Source organism: Antennarius striatus, chromosome 24 (assembly GCF_040054535.1).
Source record: "Antennarius striatus isolate MH-2024 chromosome 24, ASM4005453v1, whole genome shotgun sequence".
Taxonomy (NCBI): Eukaryota; Metazoa; Chordata; class Actinopteri; order Lophiiformes; family Antennariidae; genus Antennarius; species Antennarius striatus.
Genome location: NC_090799.1, coordinates 8,091,269 through 8,106,886, shown reverse-complemented (window position 1 = coordinate 8,106,886; position 15,618 = coordinate 8,091,269). Strand labels below are relative to the sequence as shown.

Here is a 15,618-nt window from a genome sequence, read left to right as displayed (position 1 = left end):
GGTCGTGGAACAACGGACCAGCTTTTTACTCTCACAGGGATTCTAGAGGGGGCTTGGGAGTATGCCCATCCAGTCTACATGTGTTTTGTGGACTTGGAGAAGGCGTCTGATCGAGTCCCCAGGCATATACTGCGGGAAGTACTGCGGGAGTATGGGGTGAGGGGGCCTCTCCTCAGGGCCATCCAATCCCTGTACGCCCAAAGTGAGAGCTGCGTTCGGGTTCTCGGCAGTAAGTCGAACTTGTTCTGAGTAGCTGTTGGCCTTCGCCAGGGCTGCGCTTTATCACCAATTCTGTTTGTGACTTTCATGGACAGGATATCGAGGCGTAGTCGTGGTGAGGAGGCTTTACAGTTTGGTGGCCTGAGGATTGCATCGATGCTTTTTGCAGATGATGTGGTCCTGTTTGCGTCATCAGCCTGTGACCTGCAGCGCTCACTGGTCCGGTTTGCAGCCGAGTGTGAAGCGGCAGGGATAAGGATTAGCATTTCCAAATCTGAGGCCATGGTCCTCAGCAGGAAATCGGTGGACTGCCTTCTCCGAGTGGGGAATGAGGTCCTTCCACAAGTGAAGGAGTTTAAGTATCTTGGGGTCCTGTTCACGAATGAGGGAACAATGGAGCGTGAGATTGGATGGAGAATTGGGGCAGCAGGAGCGGTATTGCAGTCGCTTTATGGCACTGTTGTCACAAAGAGGGAGCTAAGCCGAGAGGCAAAGCTCTCCATCTACCGTTCAATCTTCGTTCCTACCCTCACCTATGGTCATGAGCGATGGGTCATGACCGAAAGAACGAGATCGCGGATACAAGCAGCCTCCGGGACGCCTCCCTAGGGAGGTGTTTCTGGCATGTCCAGCTGGGAGGAGACCTCGGGGCAGACCCAGGACCAGGTGGAGGGATTATATCTCAACACTGGCCTGGGAACGCCTTGGGATCCCGCAGTCAGAGCTGGTGGATGTGGCTGGGGAAAGGGAAGTTTGGGGCTCCCTGTTGAAGCTGCTGCCCCCGCAACCCGACTACGGATAAGCGGTGGAAGATGGATGGATGGATGGATATATATATTTATATTTTTTAAAAATTGTATCAATCCGCCTATTTCATTTACAAATATAGCTTAGCTGGTGTGTTTGTGCAGCAACTCCTATTCCTTTTCAGCTGGGAAGCAAAGAACGTGCAAGGCTTGATCTACAATGTGAATCTGACTAAATGCCAAAACGAAACACACGTAGGGTATCATGTTAACACTAGCTTCAGCAGTTCTGGGTGGCATGACATTACTTTGCAACACTTGGGTGTGTAGTAATTGTAAATGTGACTTTAATTGTAACGTTATATATGAAAATGGAGAATGCATAATTCATGATAATTCCAACAGGATCAAAAAGATTAGATGTCTCACGCAGTGCACAGCCATACACATTTTTTCATAACCTAAGTCCAAAGGATCCACTGTGAGCATAACTTGGCTCTCTATCTTAGGTTCCCACACATTTTTATGAACAGATTTCTACAACTTTTCTGTAACAGTTCCATAAATCATGAACTATCACGACCAATATACTTACTTAGAGTATATTGGGGGCGGCAGTGGCTCAGTGGTAGGGCGTGCAGTAGAGTGGGTCGTCCAATGTTTCAAAGATCAGCGGTTCGATTCCCGCTCCCACCCAAAAAGAACACCTGGAGGTGAGTTGACAGTGGGAGGTGTCAGCTCACCTCCGGAGCACTGCCGAGTTGCCCTTGAGCAAGGTGCCGTCCCCCTTACAAGCTCATTTGGGGTGCACCAATAAAGGAGCTGCCTGCCACTCTACCTCCTCTGCATGTGTACAGGCCCCATGTGTGTGTGTTTGTGTTCTGGGCCTGTACACACATATATATGCATGATCACACATATATATGCATGATTTGATTTGAACTAACTAGAGTGTGCTACTAATTTCCCTGCGTAGATTATAATCAGTATATAAAAAAAAAAAAAAATTAAAATAAAAAAATTAGAGTCCCTTCGACTTTGACCTTATCCAGCACCGTCTTCCCCTCTGCCACTTTTCCGCGTTTCCCAAACGCCACAGCATTCTGGCACTCCTCTGCAGTGAAGAATTCATTGAAAACAATATGGAATAAGGGAAGGCAGTCTTTCTTTGCTTCTGCATGGATTGCAGCCAAGCGAGTAGAAGACAAGTAGAGGCCTCTTTCTGGATACAGAAAGATCTGTTTGTTGAAGCAGCCAGAGGTTGAATCTGCTCCATTTTGTCCACAAAGCATTCTAATGCTTCAAGGTGCTCACCACCTGGGACACAAAAGATAAATTACCTCACAGGGATACAGCAGCAACCATAAAGTCAAGAAAAGGAAGAGACTTCTTTGGTCAAAATCTTAGCCCATCATGAAATCTTTGGATTTAAAAAAAAAAGTTTTAACATCAGCACCCAATAACTACCAATTTTTTAGACCTTTAGAAATATCTATACAGTAATTATAATTTTATTTTGCACAATTGATCATTGCCCAGATTATCTTACATTATGCAGTGGTACCTCTACTTACGAAATTAATTGGTTCCGGAAGAAATTACGTAAGTAGAAAATTACGTAAGTAGAGATGCGTTTTCTATGCAAATGCCCTAAAAGCCCCCAAAAATTCTGACATAAATGTTTTATAAAGCATAAAAATGCATCAAAACATGTAACAAATACATGTTATGATTAGATTATTGCACAATAAATGAGAATTGTGCATAACGTAAAAAACAAAGAATAAAGTAAAGAATAATAATGATGGTCATTTATCATTTAACTGCTGTCCTCATTGTTTTTTGCCCTCTTTGGTTCATGCGCTCCTGCCTCACCATGCCGAAAAACAGAGTGAATTCCAGTCCTCCTTTTGAACTTCTCCAACCACCCACGCAATGCCTTAAACTCCTTAAACTTCCTTTTGTTTAAATAACGTGACGATTGTAGATGCATTACGGCCATATTCTTTGGCGAGATCAACAAAATGCATTCCTATTTCATGCTTTCTATGATCTCTTGCTCTTTTCTTCATCTTTTCTTTTCCTCTTTTCTCCATCACTTTCTTGGGGTCCATAGCGAATACTCAAAAAGTTATATTTGTGCAAAACTATCAGACTACCTCACGGGTCGAGTGCCGAATGCCGGAGAAACTACTGTACATAAGCACCGATCTAGCTCCACACAGAGGTGGAGTGGCATCCCTCTTAGCCAATGGGATGCCAGGAAGATACATAATAGGTAATAGCCAATGGCAGAGCAGCTATGAGAATGTTGCGTTCAGGAACCTGTGGGAGATTGGAGTATCAGCCGATACTGTGTTTTTACATTACTTAAGTCGAAATTTCTTATGTAAGTAGAGGCAATATTTTCCTGCTGAGAAATTTTAGAAGTAGAAAATTTCGTAAGTAGAGACATTCGTAAGTAGAAGTATCACTGTAGTTCATTTTACACTGCTTTGGTATATAGTACTGAATAGCAATTGTGTACCATAGGAAAACTGTGATTGAAAAAAGGTATAGTGATAAATGAACAATTGATATCAACAGACAAAATAAATGTACTTATACCATACAGCACATTCAGTTTGGCTTTCTCCTCCTCTAATTTTTCCACCTCTGCCCTGCATGCCCCACATCTTCTTCATTTCCTTTCGGCTTTTCCCTTCAGGGGTCGCCACAGCGAATCAATTGCCTCCATCTGGCCCTGTCCGTTGCATCCTCTTCTCTCACACCAACTACCTTCATGTCCCCCCTCATTACATCCATAAACCTCCTCTTTGGTCTTCCTCTAGGCCTCCTGCCTGGCAGTTCAAAACTCAGCATCCTTCTACCAATATATTCACTATCTCTCCTCTGGACATGTCCAAACCATCTCAGTCTGGCCTCTCTGACTTTATCTCCAAAACCTCTAACATGTGCTGTCCCTCTGATGCAGTCATTCCTGATCCTATCCTTCCTGGTCACTCCCAAGGAGAACCTCAGCATCTTCATCTCTGCTACCTCCAGCTCTGTCTCCTGTCTTTTCCTCAGTGACACTGTCTCTAGACCAAACAACATTGCTGGTCTCACCACAGTTTTGTACACCTTTCCACACCTGACACTTTTCTCCACCCATACCATCCTGCCTGTACATACTTCAACTCTTTTCCACACTCTCCATTGCTCTGGACTGTTGACCCTAAGTACTTAAAATCCTCCACCGTCTTGATCTCTTCTCCCTGTAACCTCACTCTTCCACTTGGGTCCCTCTCATTCACACACATGTATTCTGTCGTTCTGCGGCTAACCTTCATTCCTCTCTTTTCCAGGACAAACCTCCACTTCTCTAGTTTCTCCTCCACCTCTTCCCTGCTCTCACTGCAGATCACAATGTCATCTGCAAACATCTTAGTCCATGGAGATTCCTGTCTAACCTCGTCTGTCAGTCCATCACCATAGCGAACAAGAAGGGGCTCAGAACTGATCCCTGATGCAGTCCCACCTCCACCTTGAACTCCTCTGTCACACCTACAGCACACCTCACCACTGTCTTACAGTCCTCATACATGTCCTGCACCGCTCTAACATACTACTCTGCCACTCCAGACTTCCTCATACAATACCACAGTTCCTCTCTGGGCACCCTGTCATAAGCTTTCTCCAGATCTACAAAAACACAATGCAGCTCCGTTTGGCCTTCTCTGTAAATCTCTATCAACATCCTCAAAGCAAATACTGCATCTGTAGTACTCTTTTTTGGCATGAAACCATACTGCTGCTCACAAATGTTCACTTCTGCCCTTAGTCTAGCTTCCACTACTCTCTCCCATAACTTCATTGTATGGCTCATCAGCTTTATTCCTCTGTAGTTGCCACAACTCTCCACGTCTCCCTTGTTCTTAAAAATGGGCACCAGCATACTTCTCCTCTATTCCTCAGGCATTTTCTCACTATCTAAGATCATGTTGAACAACCCAGTCAGAAACTCTACTGCCACCTCTCCTAGACACTTCCAAACCTCCACAGGTATATCATCAGGACCGACTGCCTTTCCACTCTTCATCCTCTTCAGTGCCATCCTCACTTCATCCTGACTAATCTTTGCTACATCCTGGTCCACAACACTCACCTCTTCTAGTCTTTGTTCTCTCTCATTTTCCAAGCTCATCAACTCTTCAAGGTACTCTTTCCATCTTCCCATCACACTACTGGCACCTGTCAATAGACTTCCATCCCTATCCGTAATCACCCTAACCTGCTGCACGTCCTTCCCATCTCTAACTCTCTGTCTTGCCAACTGGTATAGATCAGTCTCTCCCTCCTTACTGTCCAACCTATATCATTCTCTCTATCTCTGTCTATCTCTCTATCTCTCTCTCTATCTATCTATCTATCTATCTATCTATCTATCTATCTATCTATCTATCTATCTATCTATCTATCTATCTATCTATCTATCTATCTATCTATCTATCTATCTATCTATCTATCTATATCTATCTATATCTATCTATCATTGCGGGGAGCTGGAGCCTATCCCAGCTGACTTAGGTTGTGAGGCGGGGGGAACTCCCGGCGTAATGCCAGTGCACCGTGGAGCCACACAGGCAGACAACCATGCGCACACACGCACTCATACCCAAGGTAAATTTTGGGACTGGTCAAGTAACCTGAAGTGCATGTTTTTGAGGTGGGAGGAAGCTGGAGAACCCACGCAGACACAGGGAGAACATGCACACTCCACACAGAACGGAACTCGGAACCGCCTTACTGTGCGGCGACAGCGCTACTGTCCGCACATTTATCATAATTTTTAACCAAATATTGACCTGTGATAGCACAAACAAGATTGCCACTATTAAAAGTCTTCACATATCATTGTTTACTGTCTGAAGGGTTTGCCACAGTGCTGTGTGAAACCTTTTGTGTTGTCCATCACAATGACTTGTTTGCAAACTTGGGTGAGCACAGCAGCTGCTGGCTATGACAGCTTTGTTTGTTTGGGAGAAGCAAGTCCAAGAGGTGGGGTACACACTGGATGTTTCGCCAGAGCATTGCAGTGCCACATGAAACACAAGCAACCACTCATGGACACCCTCACACCTACCGACAATTTAGACTGATCATTTCACCTAAATTACATTTTTGGTGGAGGGAGGAAGCCGGAAAACTCGGAGAGAACTCACACTAGACTGGTCTTGCTGGGATGTGACAGCACTACCCCCATGAGTAGACAACTTTTATACATCTGTATGTTCATCTAATGATGGTAAGATGAATAACAATAAGGGTTCTTTGTAAAAACCAATCAAACCATTTGTCACCAAGATATATACATCAAGGTATCAATAATTGCTTGTTTGGCGAGACGAATAAAGTGTGTGTATTGGCCGTATTGGTCCTACAAAGCTGAATGACTTTTTATCAAGGCCTAATTTCCATCAGGATGGGAGGGCAGTGCAATTTTATGATCTTAACCAAAATGAAAATCATTAGCTGGTCCTAAAATCACTCCTGGTTGAATTCTCCTTGCTCTTGGATCTGTAACTCAACACATGGTTCCCAATGTTAAATATTTTAGATTGGTTTTGAGCCTGAACTTCATTGAGTTCATGTTAATTTAGAATTTGTCCATGCCTTTCTCTTATGATCTTCAAATATTGACTCATGATTTTGTCACAGTACGTCCCATTTGGAAATGTGTTCTCCTGTGCAAACCAAAACATAATTGCACGGCTTCAGGGTGTTCACATTTAACCAAAAACCAACTAACACATTCTGTTTCATCTTGTCTTCCCTTTCTGTCCATTTTAAAATAGATATTATAAAGTCCTCTAATCATAGAAGGCTCTGCATAGTGATGTGACAAGCTACATTGATGACCCTGCAGCTTAAGGTCTTTCAGTAAAAAAACCCCCATGTAAGTCATCCTCCAGATAACGCTGAAAAAGGGGTGGTGAAGACCCAGAACTTGTGAGATTACATATCTCATCTGACCACGCAACTTCAATTTGTTGTTTTGCTGAATTTCTTTGAACTCTAACTGAACACTGTTTATCTATTTGCATTTTTGAGTCATATTTTTCAATTTGGTAATGGCAGTGGCAATAACTCATAATATTGCTTTTGACTCACGTTCAGGACATCATGACTACACAGAAGTTAATCCATCCATCAATTCATCAGTCCACCACAATCAATTCGACTACAGCCGCTTGTCCTCTTTGAGAATTACTGGTCTCCTGGAGTGAGAAGAATTACATCAGTATAATGGATCCATTCCAGAGAAACAATGGGAAATCACTGACTTTTTCAAAATTATTCTTGTCACAAGTGAAGTTATCTTGATTCGAGAACTTCTAACAGAGGACACTCTTCTCCAGCTCCACATCAACAGCCAGACTTGTCTGTTTTATCTCAACAGGAGTTGTCATCATTGCTGGAATGCCACCTATGCTGACAGGTGGTGTGGCAGGGTCAACAGGCTTGTAACTCGTCATGTTGTTTGTCACAAGGTCATGGGTATCAGGATGTTGACGTAAAGTCAGTTTGAGTTTGACATGATTCTTGAATTGTGATTTCATCCATGAATGATTTTCAAGTCTTGAGAGACACCCATCATTCTTTCTGTCATACATTCCAATTCATGAAATATAACCTCGTTCAGGTCATCTGCACATTTGTAAAAATTATTCATGTCGATTGGTTGGTTCAAAATTGTCTATTTGTGTGAGTGGTGGTTGGTCTTTCATGTGGTTCTGATGACATGAGATTCAGATGCAGAATCAAGGTGTGTGTTTAATTCAAAGCAGAGTTCATAACAACAGGTAATCAGTCCAAAAAGGCAAACAAATTTGATTAGGAGCAGGCAACAGAGTACAGTACAGGGGAATCGGTTACAATCAGTAAAAGGTACTGATATAGAGATGCTGAAGAATAGAAGGAAAATATATTTGAATAGGATGAATAAATTATTTGAAATAACAGGATATATTTTTGCAAGAAAACACTTAAAAATGAATAGAATTAAAAATAAACTTAAGTGCTGAAAGGTGTCACACCAGACATGTATCATGGAATAAAAATTTTTTGATTATGTAAATTATTCCCATGAAAAACAGAAGAAATTAGGTTTTGCAGTGAATAACGGACAGAATAACTGTCATTTCCTTCAACAACAGGGGACAGATTATTTTTTTAATTGCGTGAACAAGAAAAGATTCAGTGAACTTTTTGTTTCTTTAGTTTTTCAAGCAAACAACACAAAGTTGATGCAGCAAAGGATCTCACATTTGCTGCATCAACAGCAAATGTGAGATCATTTGCAATACAACCAACACAACCAAGATCCAGTATCTGATCATCCATCTGAAATATTAAGAAAGTAATGAGACGTCACAACAGTTACACAACCATTACATGTTTCCACACAACGACAGTAGTTATATAAAGAAGGAAAAACTCAGCCGTTTATCTCTATTCTTGGTTCAGAGACGGTTTTATCATCATTATCTTCTCTGGCACCATCTGCTGGAGATTCTCTCTGTGTTTTCACTTTGAACACATCCCACCTCTCTGGAAGCATTCCCTTCTGAAACAGGACTGAGGACATGTATGAAATCAATAAAATGGAAACCAGAGCAGCCAAAATGCAAAGGGTCTTGAAATGCTAGGTCTGGATGTAGACGCCATCCTCTAAGATGCATTGTGGGAAATGCAGAATCACAGGGATGCCAATCAGAGGCTCTCCACACAACAGTCTCATCACCACTGCAACAAGGAAGCCTGTGGTTGCTCCGTAACCATTGGACACATCAGTGAAGAGGACACAGAGCAGTTGAGGTAACATAATAGTGTAAGTCAGGTCTGAGCCGAGGATCCAGAACACCAAGATTTCATTAGTCAGGTTAGTGAGGGATGCTCCCACAATTCCTCCAATTATTATGGAGACACGAATCACCCATTTCAGCTCTTTATCTGATGCCTGTTGATGAAAGAAAACAATATTTAAGTGTCTCCAAAATGCATCTGCAAAAGAAAAGCCATTGCATCATAACCCTGTTCAGTGTATTGTACCTGACTCCTGATGGTCTGGTAGATGTTGGTGGTGAAGACAGTTGTTGCAGATAAAAGTATAGAATCAGTAGATGACATCACTGCAGCAGCAACAGCTGTGATGCCAAAAATGCCGATGTAGGTTGGGGTAAAATTTTGAAGGGTGATGGGCAACACCATAGCCCCCTCCCCCTTGCTCATATGGAGAAGGAGAACCATAGGAGGTGCAGTTCCAGTCTGAAATAAAGGTGCGAGTATAATAATAATAATACCCATAGCGGAAATTAAATAATGTAATGGGTTCCCAACCTGTTGATGCTGCCACAGCTCCAATCAGCAAAGATGGAATTCCAGCAATGATGACAAGTCCTGCTGCTATAAAACAGATGAGTCTGGCTGTGGAGATGGAGCTGGAAAAGAGTGTCCTCTGATGGAAGTCCTGCATTGCCAGATTACCCATGCTCTAAAAAATGAAAAACATGAGACAAACTGAGCCACCAGTTACTCAACCAAACAACGTAACTGTAAAGGACTAAAAGTTAACCAAGACCTTTATTGCTGGACTTCAGTTTCAGGACTTTGCTCTTGCGGTCCTAATTCTTTCGGTCCTAGTGGGTGCTGTTGCTCTCCGAGTGTCTGTTCCATGTCTATCTTTGTGTAAAATATTGACTTATTGTTCGCAAGATCAATTGAAATTGCAATTCATCCTTTTCACCCTAGTTTTGTTTGTTTTGGTTCTGGTCACTGCAAGCTGAACACCCTGATGCTGTGCAAGTATAATGTCTGAAAAGAGCTAAACTAAATAAGCATAGATAGATAGACTTCAATAATCCCGGAGGAAATTACACTCAGAGGAAACTGCAGCCTGCTCGCGCATGCGCAGAAGAAGATGAAGTATGATATGAAGTATGAACATCGGGCTTTGGTCTGGGTTTTTATCAAAATTCACAAAGTAGTATTATTTTATTCAACATGTTGGAGAATGTCAGCTTGCTTTTATATGTCCTTTATGCAGTATTTTGCAGCAGGTTTTTTTAAAGATGCTATTGAAATAAGGAAATTGAAATTATTAATTATTGAAATAAATTTTTACACAGAAGCTATGATATTATTGTTGTTTAACTTACCAACACCAGAAAGTTATCAATCCATCGACCAACACCCAGAGGTCCAATATGACTAAGCCATGGCGCCTGATAAGTGTTATTGACGGCTGTGTCAATAATGTTGGTATAAATACCAGATGTCAGAAGAAAAGGGATACACAACCACTGTGGAGAGAACAAGTCAAAGTGAAGATAAAGTGTATGAAAAAAATTATTTTTAGGTGTAATGTTCAAATCTCACCAGGCTCCAACATGCAAATAAAATCTATGACTTCCATACTGGATCAGTCGAGGCCTGGATTAACAGCAACCGCCATTGGTGCTGTCCACCTATAGGGTGTCGGTGGAAATTGGACTACTGTTGGTCGCAGAAGGAGTGGAGGAAAGTGTGTTTGTAGGAAGAGAGAGAAGAGGAATGCCAATAATATAGGACTGAAAGTAGGGATGTTGAATGTTGGAACTATGACAGGAAAAGGTAGAGAGTTGGTTGCCAGAGGAGGAAGAAATATGTGGTGAAATGTTTAAAATAATAAAATACACACACAGCAAATGTGTTAGAGAATTTGACAGAGTCGTAGGGACAATGCAACCTTGATGTTAGGCAAAGTGTTTCCTCTCCCAGGACTTAAATGAGTATTGGCAGTAGACTTATCACCCAACTTGCATAATGTGTTTTGCAAAGATGACGTATTGGGGTTAGTTTGACATGTGGTCAGTTGCCGGTGGATCCAGTGACTACCCACCATGTACACACACACGGCAGAGCTTAGATAAGTATCTGTTGACATTGTTTGTCTGCATCATCGATGACACTGTTGAACTTCTCTCAACCTATGTATTATTTAAACTGACGAATATTTTATACTTATGTACTTTAGCCGGTCCTAAGAAAACCTCTCTCCAACACATAATGCTGTTGTAACAGGTCGGACGTAGGACCCAAGTACAGCACAGACTGAGACCAGAGTAGGAATAGTCCAACAGTTTATTCTGAGCTTCGCACGGAATGGGAGCAATATTCAAGAAAAACAGTCTCCGCAAACAGGAATCCCAGCTGACAGGTACCAGACAAGGAACGAGCGGGCAGAGCAGTCAAGGACAGAAGGCTGGGCAGATTACCGGGGCAGAGCCGGAGGAAAACGGGTCAAACACAGGCAGGGTCGAAACCGAGGAAGCAGTCCGGAGGTAAACTCGATACGAAGACAATCTGGCAGAGACTGAGAGGAATGGGAGGGTATATATCCTGAACAGGCAGGTGATAATCAGGTGAGGAAACACAGGTGAAGGTAGTTGGACTGATGAGGTGGGAGTGGCAGGCAGGTAGAGCTGGGCAGATGATTGGAAAACCAGGAGCGGATTGTGACAGCTATGTGTCCAGGAGACCAGGTGGAAAGGTAGCAAGGTTACAAGTTTAGGAGCAGGGTTCAAGTTCGTCTATCAAGGTGTAGATAGGAAGAGAATTGCATCAGGAGTTATTTTCAAGGAGAAGTTTGTCAGGAATGTCCTGGAGGTAAAAACAGTGTCAGATAGAGTGATGAGTCTGAAGCTGGAAATCGAAGGTGTGATGTTCAATGTTTTTAGTGGGTATGCTCCACAGGTAGGATGAGAGCTAGGGGAGAAGCATAAATTCTGGTTGGACTTTAATGAAGAGATGCAGAAAATACTTAGAACTGAGAGACTTGTCGTTGGTGCAGACTTCAATGGGACATGTTGGCACAGGTAACAGAGGTGATGAGGAGGCGATGCGCAAGTTTGGTATCCAGGAGACAAATGCAGAAGGACAGATGGCGGTTGACTTTGCAAAAAGGATGAAAATGGCTATAGTGAATACTGTCTTCCAGAAGGGGCAGGGACATAGGGTGACCTATAAGAGTGGAGGTAGGAGCACACAGGTAGATTACATCTTGTGTAGACGGTGTAATCTGAAGGAGATCAGTGACTGCAAAGTAGTGGTAGGCTAGAGAGTAGCCAAACAGCAGAAGATGGTGGTGTTTAGGCTAAGGCAGAGCAGAGGGCGAAATGGTGGAAGCTGAAAAAGGAAGAGTGTTGCATGACTTGTAGGAAGGAGCTAAGACAGGCTCTGGGTGGTCAGGAGGTGCTTCCAGATGACTGGACAACTACAGCTAATGTGATCAGGGAGACAGGTAGGAGAGTACTTGGTGTGTCATCTAGAAGGAAAGTAGATAAGGAGACATGGTGGTGGAATGAGGACATACAGGAGTTAGCTAAGAAGAAGTGGGACACTGAGAGGACTGAGGAGAGTAGACAGGAGTACAGGGAGATGCAGCATAAGATGAAAGTAGAGGTAGCAAAGGCCAAAAAAGGGGCTTATGATGACTTGTATGCTAGGTTGAACAGTAAGGAGGGAGAGACTGATCTATACAGGTTGGCAAGACAGAGAGACAGAGATGGGAAGGACGTGCAGCAGGTTAGGGTGATTAAGGATAGGGACGGAAGCCTATTGACAGGTGCCAGTAGTGTGATGGGAAGATAGAAAGAGTACTTTGAAGAGTTGATGAACGAGGAGAATGAAAGAGAACAAAGACTGTAAGAGGTGGCTGTTGTGGGCCAGGAAGTAGCAAAGATTAGTCAGGATGAAGTGAGGAGGGCATTGAAGAGGATGAAGAGTGGAAAGGAACTCGGCCCTGATGATATACCCGTGGAGGAATGGAAGTATCTAGGAGAGGTGGCAGTAGAGTTTCTGACTGGGTTGTTCAACAGGATCTTAGATAGTGACAAGATGCCTGAGGAATGGAGAAGTGTGCTGGTGCCCATTTTTAAGAACAAGGAAGATGTGCAGAGTTGAGGCAACTACAGAGGAATAAAGCTGTTGAGCAATACAATAAAGTTATGGGAAAGAGTTGGGAAAGGGCAGAAGTGAAATTGTGTTTTTGTAGATCTGGAGAAAGCTTATGACAGAGTGCCCAGAGAGGAACTGTGGTATTGTGTGAGGAAGTCTGGAATGGCAGAGAAGTATGTGAGAGCGGTGCAGGACATGTATGAGGACTGTCAGACCGTGGTGAGTTGTGCTGTAGGTGTGACAGAGGAGTTCAAGGTGGAGGTGGGACTGGATCAGGGATCAGCTCTGAGCCCCTTCTTGTTCACTATGGTGATGGACAGGCTGATAGACGGAGGTGAGACAGGAATCTCCATGGACTATGATGTTTACAGATGACATTGTGATCTGTAGTGAGAGCAGGGAACATGTGGAGGAGAAGCTAGAGAGGTGGAGGTTTGTCCTGGAAAAGAGAGGAGTGAAAGTTAGCCACAGTAAGACGTGTACATGTGTACACATGAGTACATGTGTGTGAGAGGGAACCAAGTGGAAGAATGAGGTTACAGGGAGAAGAGATCAAGAAGGTGGAGGATTTTAAGTACCTAGGGTCAACAATCCAATGGAGAGTGTGGAAAAGAGGTGAAGAAGCGTGTACAGGCAGGATGGAACGGGTGGAGGAAAGTGTCAGGTGTGATGTGTGATAGAAAAGTTTCAGCTAAATGAAAGGAAATGTGTACAAAACTGGTGAGACCACCGATGTTGTTTGGTCTAGAGACAGTGTCACTGAGGAAAAGACAGGAGACAGAACTGGAGGCAGCAGAGATGAAGATCCTGAGGTTCTCTTTGGGAGTGACCAGGATGGATAGGATCAGGAATGGGTGGTCAGAGGGACAGCACGTTAGAGATTTTGGAGATAAAGTCAGAGAGGCCACATTGAGATGGTTTGGACATGTCCAGAGGAGAGATAGTGAATATATTGGTAGAAGGATGCTGAATTTTGAACTGCCAAGCAGGAGGCCGAGAGAAAGACCAAAGAGGAGGTTTATGGATATAGTGAAAGGACATGAAGGTAGTTGTTGTGAGAAAAGAGGATGCAGATGACAGGGTTAGCTGGAGGCAACTGATTCGCTGTTGCAACCCCTGAAGGGAAAAGCCGAAAGGAGAAGAAAAAGTTCAACTCTCACCGGACTAATAAGGATCAGTGACATCTGGATGACATCAGTGTAAACAACTGAATAGAGTCCTCCAAGAACAGTGTAGATGATGGCCACTGCAGCAGAGATCCAGACACAAACACTAAAGGGCAGATCCAGAACCACTGTCATGGTCGCTCCTGGATCAGATTCCAAAATAAACAGTACAGAGTAAAGAAATCGTATGAAGAGATTAGTAAATGAATGTAATTGAGTGTAGTTGCGTATTCGTACCCAAAGAAATCAATAATCCAGGAATCCAGATGACTTCACTAATGACAGGAACAACAGCAATAACTGCAGCCAGTGCTTTTCCATATTTTATCTGGAATGGATCCATCATTGTGATGTAATTATTCTCCCTCATTGGCTTTGCAAAGAACAGCCCACCTTTAATGATTTAACAAGATTAAAACACAGCACTTTACATTCTGAATTCTTGATGGAAGTTCACCAGTGAAATAAAAAATTCAGGTTCTTTCCTAAATGGTTTTGAGAAGCAGATAGTGAGTCATGTTCAATGAGTAATCAAAAAATTTAAATTTTATCGACTGCAACTTGTGACATTAACTGCATCACGGATCCGTTTTGAACTGGACATGACGCTTACCAATCAAAAAGGAAATTGACACTTGCAGAGGAATCAGAGTCCAGATTAGACCCTTAGTGGGGTCATAAACTGACTCCGCAATGGCAATGACATAGGCCCCACCAACCCAAGTAGCTGCAAAGAAAGAATGCAATGAGGGGTATTTGGAATTAATTAGTAATCCAGACAGGGTTAAAAAACAAGAAACAACTGTAAATACCCTAAAATTTGAGATACTTAAAGATTTTCATTGAATTACCAGAGTTATTATGACATGAACATAAAAGTACGCTGACAGATTGCTTGTCATGTCAAAGATTCTGTATCTGTCAATAAAATAGTAATCCCTGAGAGTCCTAAAACCTAAAACTCTGTCACTTCATTGGGATTTCTCCTCGTATCTTTAATTTTTGCATTCTCAAACACTGATGCAATAGAAAAAGCAACAGAAAATACAACAGATCCAAAAAGCTCAATGATAATTGTTGCCCATCAGTCATTAAAACTTACCTGTCATGGTGAACATTCCCACTACCATTCCAACATTCCGGTTTGCCAAAAACAAAATGACAACCTGTCCACTGTTTGTGTTACTGCCCATTTTCTTTGATTTCACTGATGCCCAGATTCCAATTCCCAGCACAAACATGTAGAAGATGACCATTATTATTTGACCGGGTATGCTGACAGCCATTGTATCCAACTGTATCTCAGAGCTTTTGGAATATTTCATCCTGTGTCCTTGTATCTGCCTGTCCAGTAATAACAGCCAATGAGAGCTGAGTCAAACTGGTTGTCGGTTATGGTTGTTAAGCACTATGCAGATCGAGGGTGGCATTGAAGCTTAACTTGAAAAGACATTTGGCAAACAAAGTTCTTGTGTCCGGAATGACTGTTGTGGCTCCTAATATTGCTT

The 15,618-nt window shown here is 42.8% G+C and overlaps 1 pseudogene; it reads right to left on the bottom strand.

Moving 5' to 3' along the window:
• Positions 1-8,187: 8,187 nt before the first annotated feature.
• On the bottom strand, positions 8,188-15,396 carry LOC137591603 (high affinity choline transporter 1-like; annotated as a pseudogene).
• Positions 15,397-15,618: the final 222 nt, after the last annotated feature.